Here is a 19,221-nt window from a genome sequence, read left to right as displayed (position 1 = left end):
CCTAAACATAAATTGCAAGAGTGTAAAACTCCTATAAGATAATATAGGAGAAAATCTAGATGATCTTGGGTATGGTGATGACTTTCTAGATAGAACACCAAGGGCATCATCAATGAAAGGAAGAATTGATAAGCTGGATGTTACAAAAATGAAATTTTCTGCTCTGGGAAAGACACTGTCAAGGGGACAAAAAGACAAACCAGAGACTGGAAGAAAATGCTTGCAGAAGAATCATTTAAAAAGTATTGTTTTGAAAGCAGTGTTTGAAAGTATTGTTAGCCAAAATGTACAACGAACTCTTAAAAGTCATTAATAAGTAAAAAACCAACCAACCAATTGAGAAATGGACCAAAGACCTTAGGAGATACCTCATGAAAGAAGATATGCTGTCAAATAGACATAGGAAAAGATGCTCCCCACCACATATCAGGGAAATGCAAATTAGAACAATGAGTTACTACCACATGCTTATTAGAATGTTCAATATCCAAAACAACAACAACAGATGCTCTTCATAGCAAGGATGTGAAGTATCAGGAACACTTATTCATTGCTGGTGGGAACGTGAAATAGTAGAGATTCGCTCTGTCATGTCCGACTCTGCGAGACATGGACTGTAGCCTACCAGGCTCCTCCGTCCATGGGATGGATTTTCCAGGCAAGAGTGCTAGAGTAGATTGCCATTTCCTTCTTCAAGGGATCTTCCCGACCCAGGAATCGAACCTGGGTCTCCTGCATTGCAGGCAGATGCTTTACCATCTGAGCCATCAGGGAAGCAAGACAGTATAGCCACTTTGAAAGACAGCTTGACTCTTTCTTACAAAACTAAATTTACTCTGATCATACAATCTTGTAATTTGTTCCTTGGTATTTACCCATGAGTTGAAAAATTACGGGCTTCCCAGATGGCTCAGTGGTAAAGAATCCACGTGCCAATTCAGCAGATATGGGTTCACTCCCTGGATCGGGAAGACCCCCTGGAGAGGGAAATGGCAAGTAACTCCAGCTTCTTCCCTGGAAAATCCCATGGACAGAGGTACTTGACCTGCTACAGTCTGCTGCTGCTGCTGCTAAGTCGCTTCAGTCGTGTCCGACTCTGTGCGACCCCAGAGACGGCAGCCCATGAGGCTCCCCCGTCCCTGGGATTCTCCAGGCAAGAACACTGGAGTGGGTTGCCATTTCCTTCTCCAATGCATGAAAGTGAAAAGTGAAAGTGAAGTCACTCAGTCGCGTCCGACTCTTCGTGACCCCATGGACTGCAGCCTACCAGGCTCCTCCATCCATGGGATTTTCCAGGCAAGAGTACTGGAGTGGGGTGCCATTGCCTTCTCCGCTGCTACAGTCTATGGGATCACAGAGAGTCAAACACAACAGAGCAACTGAATACACAAGCCTGAATACTATATCCACACAAAAATGTGAACATATATGATTACAGCAGCTTTACTTGGCTTCCCTGGTGGCTCAGACGGTAAAGCGTCTGCTCGCAATGCGGGAGACCAGGGTTCGATCCCTGGGTGGGGAAGATCCCCTGGAGAAGGAAATGGCAACCCACTCCAGTACTCTTGCCTGGAAAATTCCATGGACAGAGGAGCCTTGTAGGCTACAGTCCATGGGGTCGCAAGGAATCTGACACGACTGAGCGACTTCACTTCAGCTTTACTTATAACTGCCAAAACTTAGAAGCAACCAAGATGTCCTTCAATAGGTGAATGGACAAACAAACTGTGATGCATCCAGACAATTGAATATTATTGATTGCTAAGGAGGCATCTTCAATACATATTACTGCATGAAAGACACCAGTCTGAAAAGGCTACATACTGTATGATTCCAACTATGTGGTATTCTGAAAAAATAAAAACTATGGAGATAGCATAAAGTTTAGATATTGCTATGGGTTAGGGGAGTGAGAATGATAAATAGGTAGAGCACAGAGGAATTTTTTAGGGCAGTGAAACTATTCTGCATGGTACCATAATGGCAAATACTAGTCTATGTTTCCAAACCCATAGAATATACTGCTGCTAAGTCACTTCAGTCGTGTTCGACTCTGTGTGACCCCCCATAGACGGCAGCCCACCAGGCTCCCCTGTCCCTGGGATTCTCCAGGCAAGAACACTGGAGTGGGTTGCCATTTCCTTCTCCAATGCATGAAAGTGAAAAGTGAAAGTGAAGTCGCCCAGTCCTGTCCGACTCTTGGCGACCTCATGGACTGCAGCCTACCAGGCTCCTCCGTCCATGGGATATACTACACCAAGTATGAATCCAAAGCCTATGGATTTGGGGTAATAACAATGTGTTGAAGTAGAAAATACATTTATCACTCTGGTGGGGGATGTTGATTATGATGGAGACTATGATGTGTGAGGCTGGGGGTATATAGGACATTTATGAACCTTCCACTATATATGCTTCATTTCTTCTTTTAATTAAAAATCCTTTCATAAATTTACAGTTGCTTTATATTGTGGATATAAGCAAATTAAAAGAAGAGAACATCTCAGTTTTTTTCTAAGGTACCAGAATAACTGAGTTGAAAATAATAGCTATATTTCTTGAAAACAAATTTCTGAGGATAACAGAATTCAAGGTGCCATAAAATTTTAGTGGGTTGTTAATGGGAAAGACCATTAAAAAAACACAGCAATAATCCTTCAATGTGTCTTTCATTTAGTGATGTGATTCATGACAGATTCTATAACAATACTTTTGCATTTACACCTACCTAAAAACTGTATTTTTATAAGCAAGCTGGGAAATGACCCATTAAATAGCAAAGAAGTAAAATTAATTCTGAGCCCCTTTCAAAAATAAATATAACCATTGCATTAAAATGTGTTTGTAAAGGTGTCTTTTGATGAAATAAGAAATTTTCTAAGGTGATTACCCTGGAAAGATTTCCTGCATAAACAGAAGCTTACCAGTTCTTACTTCTTTAGTCTTTAGGTAATGTCCCTACTCAATTTAAATTTTAAAATATTTCAGCACTATTTTAGACTACTGTCCTATGGTCTGAAAGCATTGTTGGGAAATTTTTGCTTAAATTTGAATCTTTCCTTCTATGTACAATTAAATAAAAACAACTTACATGGCCACTTGTCTTTCCAGAGCAGAAATATTTCACTCATTCATAAAACCCTCTTGACCTACATAGAAAATAAACCACTCCTTAAGGGCAGACAAGTGGAGAGATTTGCAGAACAGAGTTCCTACATTTTTCCCCAACTAACTCAAATGTTCAAGAATTTGCTTATTCATTTTCCTATTGATTCATTTATTTAGAATTCTATTGATTATCTACCGTGTGATAGGCACTATTCTTAGTATGCCCATTACATAAAGGAAGTTAATATTTCTGCAAGGCACAACCTAAAGATCTCTCAGTTGTTTGATTTTTGCTAGTATGTGCCTGTGTGCTAAATCGCTTCAGTCTTGTCCGACTCCTTGTGACCCTATGCGCTGTAACCCGCCAGGCTCCTCTGTCAATGGGATTCTCCAGGCAAGAATGTTGGAGTGGATTGCCAGGCCCTGCTCCAGGGAATCTTCCTAAGCCAGGGATCAAACTTATATCTCTATAAGTTGTTTACCTCTAGCGCCATCTGGGAAGCCCTTTGCATAGTATAGAGATTCATGATATTCACAACTTTAACCCACAGGAGTATTGTGAAACAAAAATTGAGACAATGCAGGGCAAAGCCCTTTTGAAAAAAACTAAAGCACTATAAAAATGAAAGGAATTGCCACCACTAAAAGTTAAATGGCCAAGATCCCTTTGACTACAAGTTACTGCTCTTATGTCACCTCTTTTCCCTTTAACAAGACCATAAAATTTTATGCTGTACAAAAACTATAGAGTGTACTGGCTGCCTAAAACAATATCTAAACAGGAAGCACTTCTAGGAGTTGCTTAATTATCAAATATTCTTTATTATTTAAATAGAATTTCTAGTGACCTTGAAAGACTTTTAATTTTTCCTGTGTTTAGATTAATCTTACTTGCTATAGAAAGATTTCCTTAAATTTGCTTCTTAAAGGTAACTAATCTTGTATTCCTTTGAAATCTGTATTATTTTATAGATGTATATTTTATTACTTTATGTCATATTATATTCTTTATTCCTCTGAGACATAATTTGTTTTAATGCAATTTTCATAGATTTAACCAAACTTTAAAAAATTTATTGCAAAAACTTTCAAAAATATTTTTATACAATTTTAAAAGTTGCTTTCCACTTGCAGTTATTAGAAAATTTTGGTTAGATTTCCCGTATTGTACAATACCTCCATGATGTTATCTTACACTCAGTAGTTTGGGCCTTCCACGTCTCCATTCCTGTATTGCATATCCCTCACTGGTAATAACCACGAATGTGTTCTCTATATCTGTGAGTCTGCTTCTTTTTTGTTATATCCATGAGTTTGTTGTATTTTTCACATTCCATGTACAAGTGAAATCATACCGTATTTGTTTTTTTCTGTCTGACTTACTCCATAAGCACAATACCCTCCAAGTCCATACATCTTGCTGTAAATGGCAAAATATTGTTCCTTTTTATGGCTGAGTAATATTCCATTGTGTATGCATGTACCACATTTTCTTTATCCATTCATTTGTTGATGGACACAGGTTTATTCAATATTTTGGCAATTGTAAATAATGCTGCTATGACTATTTGGGTGCATGCACCTTTTCAATTTAGTGTTTTTTTTTTTTTCCTTCAGATGAAAACCCAGAAATGGAATTGCTGGGTTATATTGGAATTCTGTTTTTAGTTTTTCAATAAACCATCATACTGTTTTCCCACAGTGGTGCACCAATTTACATTACCACTAACAGTTTACAACAGTTGACTATATTTTGAATGCTGGAATCTGTCTGACTCTTATAAGTGTTTAATGAATAAAGATTGAATGAAATAAAAAACTGTACCATCTTTACAGCTGCAGTTGCCTTTTCACAAAACTATCCATTTCTCCAATTTTTATTATAAAAATTATAACAAAAGTTTGAAAGTATAATACAGTGAAGAAATATTCAAAAAATTGTATTATGTTAGCATTTTTCAAATATGAATTCTCTCCTTTATATATAAACACAGCAATAAAAATAATATTTCATAAACAAAGTAAGTTACACACAGCATGATGCTTTATTCCTAAATCCTTTAGAGCACAGATCCTTAGAATAAGGACATTTATGTATATTACAATAATAACACACACTTCAAATAAAATTAACAATTTCTTAATATATCATCCAGATTATAATCAGATTTTTCCAATTCTGCTTAAATGCTTGTTACTTTTCAAAATCATAAAGTAGCCTAAATTTATGCCTTACTTTTAAATATGTGTCTGTAGTCTTAGTGTAGGACAATCCTCCTACCTTATTTTCTCCCATGATACTGGATTTTTGAAAAGGTTAGGTCAGTATTTTTATAAAATGTCACACACTCTGCACTTGGTTGAATGTTTCCTTGTGGCATCATTTAATGATTTCCTCTAGCTCATACATTTCCTGTAAATTGGAAATTACATCTATCTCCTTGATGAAGTTCATACATTTCTTTCCAGTAATACTATGTAGGTGATGCTGTACACTTCATTCTGGATCAAATCAGGTGGTACAAAATGACATGTCCCAATATCATATTGCTCCATTATTTCAAATGTTGATTTTGATCATTTAAGGTGGAAATCTCCCAAAATTGTTAATGGTAAAAGTATGTGGTTTTTTTGCCCATTCAATTAGAGTGGATCCTTGAACAACAGGGGTTGAACAGTTTGGATCAACTTACACAGAGACTTTTTTCATTAAATAGGTACTGTTACTACATGATCTGTGGTTGATTGAATCCACAGAATTGAAACCTCATTCATGGAGGAACTGCTTATGTGGAGGGCTGACTGTCAAGTTATGTGAGGACTCCCTGCTGAAGGGACAGTGGTGCCCCCTAACCCCCACATTATTCGAGGGTCAATTGTTTTATGAACACTATAGGGATGCTCTGTTCTCTAGTGTCTTTCATCTAATGGTTTTAATATTCGTAAATGACTTTTAATGATATATAAAAAAATACAGTCTCTTCCCTCATGAGTACACAAACAATTGAGAAATAAAAGATATAACTGCAACAGCTGTTTACAAAACAAATGATTATATAACATTATGTTCCACATGTAAGATACTCACGTGTTAAGCATGTTACAGATTTTAAAAAGGATAATTGAAAGTCAGGAATATTAAAGTTCAGAATAACAAGATAGTCAAAGGAGCTAAAAACTAAGAGATTATGATTTACAGCAATTAAGCAGCTGACATTGGTGTTGGTCTCAGGTAGGGTTTTTTAGTGTCCCTGCTTCATAAGATGATGAATCAAGTGATGACCTAATGGAAAAAACCGAAGGCTTATTAGGGTGAACTTCCTGAGTGGGTAAAGTTGGTAAAAAGGAAGTTTCTTTAATAAGCGGAGACTTTTTCCTCTGATTTATTGAGATATTTTGACACTACCATCTTCAGTTTTCCTCTTTTACCTTAACAACCAATCATCTCAGAGTTATCTTTTCCTTGTAAGGTGATGTTGGGGATGACAAGTAAGATAAGTGTGATTGACAATAGCAAGAGCTTCTTTTCAAGATATTACCAACGAAGTAATTTCTCATGAAGACTAAGATAGAACCATACTGCTGTGTGGTTGATACAGAATAGCAACAAACGGAACATAAATTACCAGTGTAAAAGACAGTGAGAAGAGAGAAGTAAGACGTAAAAGAAAAATATTCATCAACTACTGAGGTATAAAGGAAGATAGAGAAGGATGCAAGGATTTGTACATAATTGTAACAGATGATTTCTGATATAAATTAACATTGTTAACTACTGCTTTAAATAAATGGACACACACATACAAAAAGTCTCTGTGGTAAAATAAGCCAAACAGAGATTAAAAAATTTTTTTTAAATTACCCAAGGTTACAAAGCCAAGAAAGAGAAAAACTAGGATTTGAGTACAGACCATGTATTCTAGCATTTAATTTTTTAATCTTAAATTCTGACTTTGTGTCAGAACTGATTATCAGAAGCAACCAGAGGTCTCCAGGTGATTTTTATCCCAAATTATAGAGGTCAGTTGGTGGAAAATCCCCATGTGCAGACAATTATTATGTGGTAACTATTTTTAGCTTAGTAAGCAACAGAACTTGTTTGGAAAGAGCCTGGAAAGAACTAAATTTTAAGTGGCATTTCTGAACAGTTTCTGCAATGGTTATTTCCTGTAGTTTTTTTATTTGTATTCTTTCCAGTTTCAGGAATTTTTTTCCCTTTCTTTACCTGTGATAAAGCATATTCTCTCTGAAGAAATAAAACCAAAAGATTTTAGAAGCTGTAATTTAATAATTAATCCTCAAAATATTCATGAAATGGCTTAAAATCTTGGCATTTATATTTTCTATGGGGCTATGATATCACATAGAGAAAACAAGAACATATTGAGATCTGAATCTTAAGGGAAATATTACAATAGAATAAATAACATCTCTCTGCATAAGCCACACAAGAAGGAATTTATTTTAATAACAGATAACAAAAGTTTAAACCCATTTACTTTTGTTTTATATCTCACAAGGAACAAATACGAAATAATTTAAGGAACATACTTGTCAAAATAACAAATAGAACCTGGGTAGATTGTAAAAAATTTATGACTTGTTTATCAGGTTTCAAGTTAGTCTTACTAAGCAGCTTTGCAGCAGATTGTTATTGAAAGAACTTAGTTAAATGTAAACCTGTCTCCAATGACCAAAGAAATCACATGGAGACCTTAGTAAAAAAAAAAAGAAAAAAAACCTATGTTCACTCGCCTTACATTTTTCCCTTCTAGTATAAGTTAATTGGTATGCACATCATTTTTTAATTTTTATTGTAGCTACAGGTGGTCCTACTGATCAGCTGATATTGAAAAGGACTGTGTTAGTTTCCTAGGGCTTCCATAACAAAGTACCACAGACTAGATGTCTTAAAGAAAAATGTGTGTTCTCAAAATACTAACCCTTAGAAGTCTGAGATCAAGGTGTCAGCTGGTTGGTTTTTTCTGAGATTTCTCTCCTTGGCTTGTAGCTAATCATCTTCTCCCCATACCCTCACCTGGCCTTCTCTTTGTGCATCTCTGTCCTTATCTCTTCTTATAAGAAGACCACTCATGCTAAATCAGGGCCCACCCGAGCAACCTCACTCCAGGACCTTCCCTGATAGTCCAGTGGTAAAGAAATCACCTTATAATGCAGAAAACTCAAGTTGCATGCCTAGTTGGAACTAGGTTTAGCTGCAGAGCAACTAAACCTGTGCAGTAACTACTGAGCCTGCGTGTTCTGGAGCCTGTGTGACACCACAAAAGAACTCACACAAGAAAGACCCCGGGAGCTGCAAATAGGACTCCACATGGCTAACTAAGAAGAAGGGTCTACCTCCAGATAGAGTTATGTTCTAAGGTACTGGGTTTTTAAGATGTCAATATGTGAATTTGGCAAGGACACAATCCAGTCCATAACAAAACAAATCTAGAAAGTGATTAGTTAAGGATAACATACAACTAAAACTTTTGAAACTATGAATTCTTTAACACACTTCTAAATCCTTTATGATAAATTGAACTGGAGGCTTTTATACTGAACAAGAATGTAGTTTAGAAATCCACAGTACTGGAATACTTTTTAAACATTTTTAACTGAAAATGCTTTATCTCTAAAGTAACCATTTCCACATCTCTATGACTTCAAAGTAGAAACTTCAGATAAAGTGTTGTAAAGGTGGTAATTTGAATAGTAAAACACTCACGGTGTCCATCCACAGAAACCAATTGATTCATAGGTGAAGACTAGAGTCAACCAGAGCCATGAAACCATGGTTTCCCAATTTATTACAGATTATCAATTGTATGTCAGGCTTTCCAGGTGGTGCTAGTAGTAAGGAATCTGCCTGCCAATGCAGGAGACTCAGGTTTGAACCTGGGCAGAGGAGCCTGATGAGCTATAGTCCATGGGGTCACATGAGTTGGGCACAGCTGATCACACACACATTCATACATACATACATATATAGTCATATGGCTACCATGGAAAGTTACCCAGTCATTTAGGGCCATTGGTTTCACATGCGAATTGACTGGAACTATTTTTAAAATTTTACTTCATGGACAATTAAAAACAAACAGGTATGAGATTCAGGTGTAGGTATTTTTAAGGTGATTGCATGTGTAACCAAGTTGGGGAATACTAAAGCGTACTAACAGACAGCACCTGAATATAAACCTAATTAAGTTTTTAATGGTTTTCAACCCTGTTAATTTCCCTGTTGATAAGGAAGTTGCTCTTAGATAATCTACCTCCTCCAACTTTCCTAAAAATATACAGAGCCAAGGGGATGGAAATTTGAAAGTAAGAGGCCACACCTAAACTTACCATTTTAAGTGTAAATCTAGATAGGCAAAATACTCTATAAAAATAGCAAATACTGTGCATTGTTGTTAAATTCTATGTGAAAAGCAGCCCTTATCAATAATCCAAATCCCTGCAATGTGTTTTTTCAATTATACTTGAGTTCGTTTCCAACCTAATTTCCAGTTTTCTAGCTTACTATCAAAACACCCAACAACCTTCTCAGTGACAGCTTTGAGACAATGCCAGAAATCCTGAGTATGCCCATTAAAAAATAATGACTCTATAGCTAGACATTTTATTACAGTTTATGAAAATGAACACCATAATGTTAAGAATTAAAATCAAAGAAGGAATTGCTGTTGTTTCTATATGTATTATTTCAATCTTAAGTACTTTTAACTGTATTTTTACTAACCATACAGTTTTAAAAATCAAATTTACTGAGGTATAATTTCCAAAATAAAAATTGCCATTTTTAAGTGTAAGTTTTCACAAATATAAGCATCAGTACCACTAAAGTATAGTCTCAAGAACACAAAAGTCCCTTGGTTCCTTTTCCCAACCAATCCCTCAGGCTCTGTCCTCCCAAACAATGAGATTTATGACTATATAAGTTAGTTTTGCATTTCCTAGAATTTCATTCAACAGGAATCATTATAATAGGATGCTTTTTTTGTTCCTTACTTCTTTCATCCAACAGTTTTTTTTTAATTATGTATTTCATTCATGTAGAGTCTATCAGTAGTTTGTTCTTTTAACTACTGCATATTTCATTATAAAAATATGCTAAAATCTATTTTATTTATCTATTAACCTGATGATGAATATTTAAGTTACTTCTGGTTTGGGGCAATTATAAATGAACCTATGGTGAACATCTATGTAGAATTCTTTGCTGGACATGAACTTTCATTTCTCCTAGGTAAATACCTAAGAGTAGAATGAATGGGTTGATTATTATTTTGCTAGGGCTGCTATAATAAAGTAACACAAACTGCATGTCTTAATTACAAAATGTATGCCTTGCTGTTCTAGAGTTGGAGATCAATGACGTCAACTAATTTTGTCAACAGGATTGGTTCCTTCTGAGAGTTAAGAATAAGAATCTGTTCTATGTTTCTGTCATAGCTTCTGGTGGATTTCTGGCCATCTTTGGCTTGTAGCAGCATCACCCTGATATCTGCTTTCATCTTCACATGGCATTTTTCTCTGTGTCCAAAATCCACCTTCTTATAAGGACACCAGTTATATTGGATTAGGGTCCACACTACCCCAATATGATATCATTCTCACAGAACAAAATGACTTTGCTGAAAAGCAAAAAGCTTAGGCTAGAAATCAGAAAGTAGTCATTCATGGTGCTCCTGCCAAAAAAATATAATCTGAGTATAGTCATGTGGACACATTGGACAAACCCAAATTGAGAGACATTTTATTGAACTAATTCCCTGTACTTTTCAAACATCAATATCACAAAAGACAAAGAAGGACTGAGGAATTGTTCTATATTAAAAGAAACTCAAAAGACTTGAAAAGTAAATATGATATGTGATCCTGTTGTGGTAAAGGACATTTGTAGGACATTTGATGACATGTTAAAGAGGTTATTACATTAAATAATGGTATTATTATATATCAATCTTAATTTTTATAGTTATATTATTATTATAAGAGAAGACCTTGATTTTAGGAAATACACACTGAAGTGTTTTTAAGAAAGTGGGAATAAGGTATGTGAATTACTGTAAAATAGTACAAAAATTATATATACTCCTCCCTCCCAATATATACATAGAAGAAATGATAAAGTCAATATGGGAAAATATATATTTGGATGAGATTACCAAGAGAATGAGTGTAAATAGCAAAGAGAATAATGCTAAGGAAAAATGCTTCAGTATCCCAAAGTTTAGAGATAAGGGAAAATGGGGTAAATGAAAAAAAAAAAAAAAGGCTCAGCTGAACTAGGTTAAGAGGTAAGATCAAAATTAGATGGAAAACTTTGAAATCTTAGCAGCTTATTAGAATTTTCAGAGAGACAGAACCAATAGGAAATACCTATATCTATTTCTATATTTATATCCATGCAATTGCTCACAAAATTATGGAGGCTGGCGAATCCAAAACTTGCAGGGTAGGACAGCAGATTGGAGATCCAGAGAATAGCAGCTTGAGTCCAAAGGCAGCCTAGAGGCAGAATTCTCTCTTTTTAGGGGAACTTTAATCATTGTTTCTCTAAAGCTTTTAACTATTTGGATGAGGCCCACCCCTACTATGAAGGGTAACATAGTTAGTTTAAGTGGTAGTCTCACCTAAAATTATATCTTTATGGTGACATCGAAACTGGTGTTTGACCAAATAATTAGAGATCATAGTACAGCCAAATTGACACAAAACTATGCATCACAAAAACTAACTAAAAAAGAGGATATCAAAGCCAAGAGAATGAGGCAATATATAAAATAAATGAGAATTTGGCTATAAACTGACCATCGGAATTAGCAAAACAATGCCACTTAATGATTTCAGAATCACTGCAGATGGTGATTGTAGCCATGAAATTAAAAGATGCTTACTCCTTGGAAGGAAAGTTATGACCAATCTAAACAGCATACTAAAAAGCAGAGACATTACTTTGTCAACCCTGATGCTGGGAAAGATTGAGGCTAGGAGGAGAAAGGGACAACAGAGGATGAGATGGTTGGATGGCATCACCGACTCAATGGACATGAGTTTGGGTAAACTCTGGGAATTGGTGATGGACAGGGAGGCCTGGCATGCTGCAGTTCATGGGGTCGCAAAGAGTCAGACACAACTGAGCAACTGAACTGAACTGAATTAAATGATTACATATGGTTTGGATGGTGGTACCTGATTGGAGCAAATCCAAATGAGAATGTGAAGAGAGATATTGGATGCAGTAAGAATAAACAATCGTTTGAGGAAATTTTTACTTTACAGATGGGGAAAAAAATGACATGGTAGCTTCTATGATGGAGTCAAGAGAAGATTTTACTTTTTAAATATGGGATAGGTACAATATATTTGCTAAAGAGAGTAATCTAGCAGAAAGGATGAAGAAGAAAAAAGAGAAATGCAACATTTTGAATAGTTGGAATGGAAAAGCTCCAACAGAGACATGGAGAGGTTGAATTTAAACAGGAGTGTGGACTGTTAATCATATAGATGGGAAGTTGAAGGTATGGGCAGAGAGGTAAGTTATGATGAGAGTGTAGTAATAGGTGCTTATGAAAATTCTCTATTTCTAATGAAAAAGGACAGGGCCAGCTTTATGGTGTACAACCCATACAACTGCCAGGACCCAGTGCTCAGAAGGGTCCCACGAATTTTGAAACTCTGTTGTTGATGTTATATAATTCTTAAATGATTTATGTTTGAACTTTTGTAAAGTCCAATGAGACAAAGTAACATGAGTGTGAGCAGAGGAGATAGACACAATCGATGTATCTTCTCTTTCTTGCTATCACTTTCACATATGACATTCATGATGCCCTGTGAACACAGAACTCCAATGGATATGCTAGGCATGGGAATTCGACAAGACTCAGAGCAAGCACAAGGTAGACAAGCCTATAACGACGAATGCCTGGGACACTGACAGCCCAAGAAGCCACACTATCAGTTGTACAAGAACTTGCTTGCAACTCAGAAAAAAAGGCAATAGTGATCCAAGAAGCACAAAAACACTCCAGAATTTATTATATCTTTTCTTATTTAAGTTATAATACTTCCCTGTAGTAGCTCACTTCTTATACTGAAAATGATTACATGAAAGGGAAACACAGGGCAACCTATACTTCTTTTTCTTTCAGTTTTTCCTCATTCAGCAGTAAGCTGAGGTAGACAGTTTAAATAGAATGTTCATGAATAAAGAAGGAAAAAGAAAATGTTTGGTTAATTTTATACAACATTTCCTCTATTCTGGCAAAAACAAAATACATATGCATATACGAAACACAAAATGTAAGTTTTGTAATTTTGCTGGTGATGCATACAAGTTTTCTTATATTTGCATTGAAAATTGACATTGTATAATATAAAGATTAATGGTAAAATCCATGATAATAAATTAAACTTTTTAAATTTCTCTTTACTTAGGATAAGATTAAATGCAAAGTTAAAAAACTGCCATGATATTGTCAAAGAGAGAGACCATGAAAGGAAAAAATTTTATATTTCAGTACTTTTACTGTCATTTTGTTTCCTATTTTTTTTAAATAAGAGGCTCTGCATTTTTTATTTCATATTCCACCCTGCAAACTATGTGGCTGGCTCTGAAACAGCAAGCACATGATCAGCTAAGAATGATGATGAGAGAGGAGATTTTGGAAGTTTGGGGAAAGAGATATTATGGTTGAGTGGAAGTGTGAATAGTAATAGTAAAATAAAATATGATTACTGGGTAGCATTAAAAAACCACTTGAGGTTAATGATCATAATTATAAAGAGTGTCCAGTCAGCATGACTGTATATTTTCCCTCAGACATATTCATTTGCATGGAGGGCAAGGAGGTTGAGTGTATATGAAAGGAAGCAGAACCATTGTAATAACTGACTAGGAAATTTAATCTAAACAAGGAGGGAAGTGAGAATTTAAGGAGCTAACAGATCAGAAAATCAAATATGTTCTTATGTTTGGAGAACTGTTAGAGTTGGAGTACTAGAGGGAGTGAGCCAGAGATAGAAAAAGTGGGAGGTTTGATGTTGAAATTTTGGATGGGAGGTTGTTATTGGTCATAAGCACTGGGATATAACCATGAGAATGTGTGGCTATGATAATGTAGAAGAGATCAACCTACTGAGCATTCTGAATATTGGAAGGATCTTCGTGGATGGCAAAATCTGAGAGTTATGATAGCAGTATTGCTGGAGAAGACTATAGGGAATCCAGCCATGACATCAAAGGAGGAGGAATATTGATTCTAGGAAATGATAATTGACTCTGAGAGAGAGGTGTTGACAGATTAGTGATAAAAGATTCAGAGATATAGGGAATCTAAATTTCCCTTTAGCAGAAGAAGAGTGGGAATTGAGGTCAGAAGGTAATTACAGAATGTAAAGGAATCATAGTTCTAAGTGATGAGTATTAATGTAGAAGGCTAGGGTTTCTATAGTAATAACATGAAAAGGAATAAATAAAGAGCATGATGTAGTGATCATTCTTGATAATCTCAAGTTTTGGGGTTGCATAATTCTGGGGTATCCCTGGAAACCTGCTCATGGAAAGTCCAAGTCCTACAGGGAAGTTTCATCATTAATGACTGGACACTCGTAACTGCTCTAATGACAATCAGTAGAGGATGTATGAATTTATGAAGATCTGCTTATTCAGAGAAATGGCAAGTAATTTGAAAACAAGCATAAGCTAAGTGTGTGGGAGTAAAAAAGGTGAAATTTTAAAGGTGGACAATTTTAAAGGGATTTGAGCTTCAGCCTACATATAAAAAGGAGTCTTTTTAAAAATTTTTGTTGGAGGTATAATTTACAATCTTGAATTAGTTTCAGGTGTACAATAAAGTAAATTTGTTTTCCATGTACATATATATCTACTCTTTTTTGGCTTCTTTTCCCATATAGGCTATTATAGAGTATTGAGTGGAGTTCCCTGTGCTATACAGTAGGTCCTTATTAGTTATCTATTTTATGTATTGTAGTGTGTATATGGGCTTCCCAGGTGGCACTAATGGTAAAGAACCTACCTGCCAATGCAGGAGACTTAAGAGACATGGATTCGATCCCTGGGTGGGGAAGATCCCCTGTAGGAGGGTATGACAACCCACTCCAAATACCCCTGCCTGGAGAGTCCCAAGAACAGAGTGTGCATATATCAACCCTGTTCTTCTAATCATCCCACTACTCTTTACCCCTAGGTAACCATAAGTTTATTTCTTACATAAAGAGGAGTCTTTTATAGACCTCAGTTCAGTTCAGTTGCTCAGTCGTGTCTGACTTTTTGTGACCCCATGGACACACCAGGCCTCCTTGTCCATCACTAACTATGGGAGTTTACCCAAACTCATGTTCATTGAGTCGGTGATGCCATCCAACCATCTCATCTTCCTATGTCCCCTTCTCCTCCTTCTCAATCTTTCCCAGCATCAGGGTATTTTCAAATGAGTCAACTCTTCGCTCAGGTGGCCAAAGTATTGGAGTTTTCGCATTAGCATCAATCCTTCCAATGAACACTCAGGACTGATCTCCTTTAGGATGGACTGGTTGGATCTCCTTGCAGTCCAAGGGACTCTCGAGTCTTCTCCAACACCACAGTTCAAAGGCATCAAGTCTTCTGTACTCAGCTTTCTTTATAGTCTGACTCTCACATCTATACGTGACTACTAGAAAGACCATAGCCTTGACTAGATGGATCTTTGTTGGCAAAGTAATGTCTTTACTTTTTAATATGATATATAGGTTGGTCATAACTTTCCTTCCAAGGAGTAAGCATCTTTTAATTTCATGGCTGCAGTCATCATCTGCAGTGATTTTGAAGTCAAAAAAATAAAGTCAGCCACTGTTTCCACTGTTTCCCCATCTATCTGCCAAAAAGTGATGGGACCAGATGCCATGATCTTCATTTTTTGAACGTTGAGGTTTAAGCCAACTTTTTCACTTTCCTCGTTCACTTTCATCAAGAGGCTCTTCAGTTCTTCACCTTCTGCCATAAGGGTGGTGTCATCTGCATATCTGAGGTTATTGATATTTCTCCTGGCAATCTTGATTCCAGCTTGTGCTTCCTCCAGCCCAGTGTTTCTCATGATGTCCTCTGCATATAAGTTAAATAAGCAGGGTGACAATATACAGCCTTGATGAACTCCTTTCCCTATTTGGAACCTGTCTCTTGTTCCATGTCCAATTCTAACTGTTGCTTCCTAATCTGCATACAGATTTCTCAAGAGGCAGGTCAGGTGGTCTGGTATTCCCATCTCTTTCAGAATTCTCCACAGTTTATTGTGATCCACACAGTCAAAGGCTTTGGCATAGTCAATAAGGCAGGAATAGATATTTTTCTGGAACTCTCTTGCTTTTTTGATGATCCAGCGAATTTGGCAATAAGGAGTTCATTACCTGAGCCACAGTCAGCTCTCAGTCTTGCTTTTGCTGACTGTATAGAGCTTCTCCATCTTTGGCTGCAAAGAATATAAACAATCTGATTCCTGTGTTGGCCATCTGGTGATGTCCTTATGTAGAGTCTTCTCTTGTGTTGTTGGAAGAGGGTATTTCCTATGACCAGTGTGTTCTCTTGCCTTTGCCCTGGTTCATTCTGTACTCCAAGGCCAAATTTGCCTGTTACTCCAGGTGTTTCTTGACTTCTGACTTTTGCATTCCAGTCCCCTATAATGAAAAGGACATCTTGTTTTAGTGTTAGTTCTAAAAGACCTTATAGATCTTCATAGCACCATTCAACTTCAGCTTCTTCAGCATTGCTGGTCAGAGCACAGACTTGGATTACTGTGATGTTGAATGGTTTGCCTTGGAAACAAACAGAGATTATTCTGAATTTTTTGAGATTGCATCCAAGTACTGCATTTTGGATTCTTTTGTTGATTATGATGGCCTAGCTTGGGGTAATATAAAGAAACTGGAGCCGATTATACAGAGTGAAGTGAGCCAGAAAGAAAAACACCAATACAGTATACTAACACATATATATGGAATTTAGGAAGATGGCAATGATGACCCTGTATGCAGGACAGCAAAAGAGACACAGATGTGTATAGCGGACTTTTGGACTCAGAGGGAGAGGGAGAGGGTGTGATGATTTGGGAGAATGGCATTGAAACATGTATAATAACATGTAAGAATCGAAATACCAGTCTATGTCTGATGCAGGATATGACACGCTTGGGGCTGACGCGCGGGGATGACCCAGAGAGATGTTGTGGGGAGGGGGGTGGGAGGGGGGTTCATGTTTGGGAACGCATGTACACCTGTGGTGGATTCATGTCAATCTATGCCAAAACCAATACAGAATTGTAAAGTAAAAATTAAAAATAAATAAATAAATTTAAAAAAAAAAATAAAGAGGCTATAGTAAGGAAATATTGATATTCAATTCTGCAATTAATTGGCTGTGTGAACTTTGATAAGACACACGCGTTTTCTGCAAGTTAAAAAGGAAAAATAATGCATATAAACATTTATTTTACATTAATTTAGCTTGGAAGAGACATTATCAGATCTATTCTATAATCATAACTCTTGAAGAAGGGTGACTACTCTCGATCAGGCCAGAAGGTAGAGAGCCATGTCTCAGAACAAAAGGAGAAAGGGTGATGAGACAATAAATGATTAAATGGTAAGTTCAGTTCAGTTCAGTCACTTAGTCATGTCCAACTCTTTGCAACCCCATGAACTGCAGTACGCCAGGCCTCCCTGTCCATCATCAACTCCTGGAGTTTACTCAAACTCACGTCCATCAAGTCGGTAATGCCATCCAGCCATCTCATCCTCTGTCATCCCCTTTTCCTTCCTCCTGCCCCCAATCCCTCCCAGCATCAGAGGCTTTTCCAATGAGTCAACTCTTCGCATGAGGTGGCCAAAGTACTGGAGCTTCAGCTTTAGCATCATTTCCTCTAAAGAACACCCAGGGCTGATCTCCTTCAGAATGGACTGGTTGGATCTCCTTGCAGTCCAAGGGACTCTCAAGAGTCTTCTCCAACACCACAGTTCAAAACCATCAATTCTTTGGCGCTTAGCTTTCTTCACAGTCCAACTCTCACATCCATACATGACCAGTGGAAAAACCATAGCCTTGACTAGACGGACCTTTGCTGGCAAAATAATGTCTCTGCTTTTCAATATGCTATCTAGGTTGGTCATAACTTTTCTTCCAAGGAGTAAGTCTTTTAATTTCATGGCTGCAATCACCATCTGCAGTGATTTTGGAGCCCCAGAAAATAAAGTCTGACACTGTTTCCACTGTTTCCCCATCTATTTCCCATGAAGTGATGGGACCAGATGCCATGATCTTCATTTTCTGAATGTTGAGCTTTAAGCCAACTTTTTCACTCTCCTCTTTCACTTTCATCAAGAGGCTTTTTAGTTCCTCTTCACTTTCTGCCATAAGGGTGGTGTCATCTGCATATATGAGGTTATGGATATTTCTCCCGGCAAAAGTCCCATTGAATTAACCTGATTGTGACCAACTGGATCTTTGATTAGAAAAGAGTAGAAGACAAAGGTAAATTCAAAGACACCAGGGGCTATGATTTAGTAGAATCAAAGAAGAAAGTGGTGTAAAGATAAAGATTATGCTGTATACTTTGGTGATCTTAGATTGGAAGAAGTATAAATCCAGCTAGTGGGATCCATTGAGGAAATAGATATATTCAAAAAGACACTGGTCCACAATTAAGACAGAAATTTGAAAGTCATAGAATTTCAGGCACTTGAAGAGACCAAAAGATTCAGAGTGTAATAAGGTGTGATTGTTTAAATTAAGTACTGTAAAAGTTCAGTAGAAGTGAATGTTGATGAGCAAGGAGGCTGAGGTGTTAGATGAATCTACAGCTTCATTATTCAGGGATGGTAAGGGTAGATGGGAGGAAACCTGGCAATCATCTGCAAAGCCAAAAAGGATTAGGTTACAGGGGCCTACATTTTGCTTGTTATTGTCTTCATCACTTTGTGTGCATGGACCATCATGCTAAGAGAGAGAGAGAGAGGGAGAGAGAGAGGAGGAAAGAGGAGGAGAAGAAAAGGGAAGAGAAGAGGAGAGCCTCTAAATATATTTAGAGATCTCATAATTTTCAGATGCTTCAG

General features: G+C 36.8%; 1 non-coding gene across 1 annotated transcript; it reads right to left on the bottom strand.

Annotated features, from left to right (window-relative positions):
• Window positions 1-701: 701 nt before the first annotated feature.
• On the bottom strand, window positions 702-774 carry TRNAC-GCA. Its single transcript has one exon. It is a non-coding gene; the product is annotated as a tRNA-Cys (tRNA).
• Between the last annotated feature and the right edge of the window lie 18,447 nt (window positions 775-19,221).

The sequence above is a fragment of the Oryx dammah genome, unplaced genomic scaffold (genome assembly GCF_014754425.2).
Source record: "Oryx dammah isolate SB20612 unplaced genomic scaffold, SCBI_Odam_1.1 HiC_scaffold_4, whole genome shotgun sequence".
Classification (NCBI taxonomy): domain Eukaryota; kingdom Metazoa; phylum Chordata; class Mammalia; order Artiodactyla; family Bovidae; genus Oryx; species Oryx dammah.
This window is presented reverse-complemented; position numbering and strand designations above follow the sequence as displayed.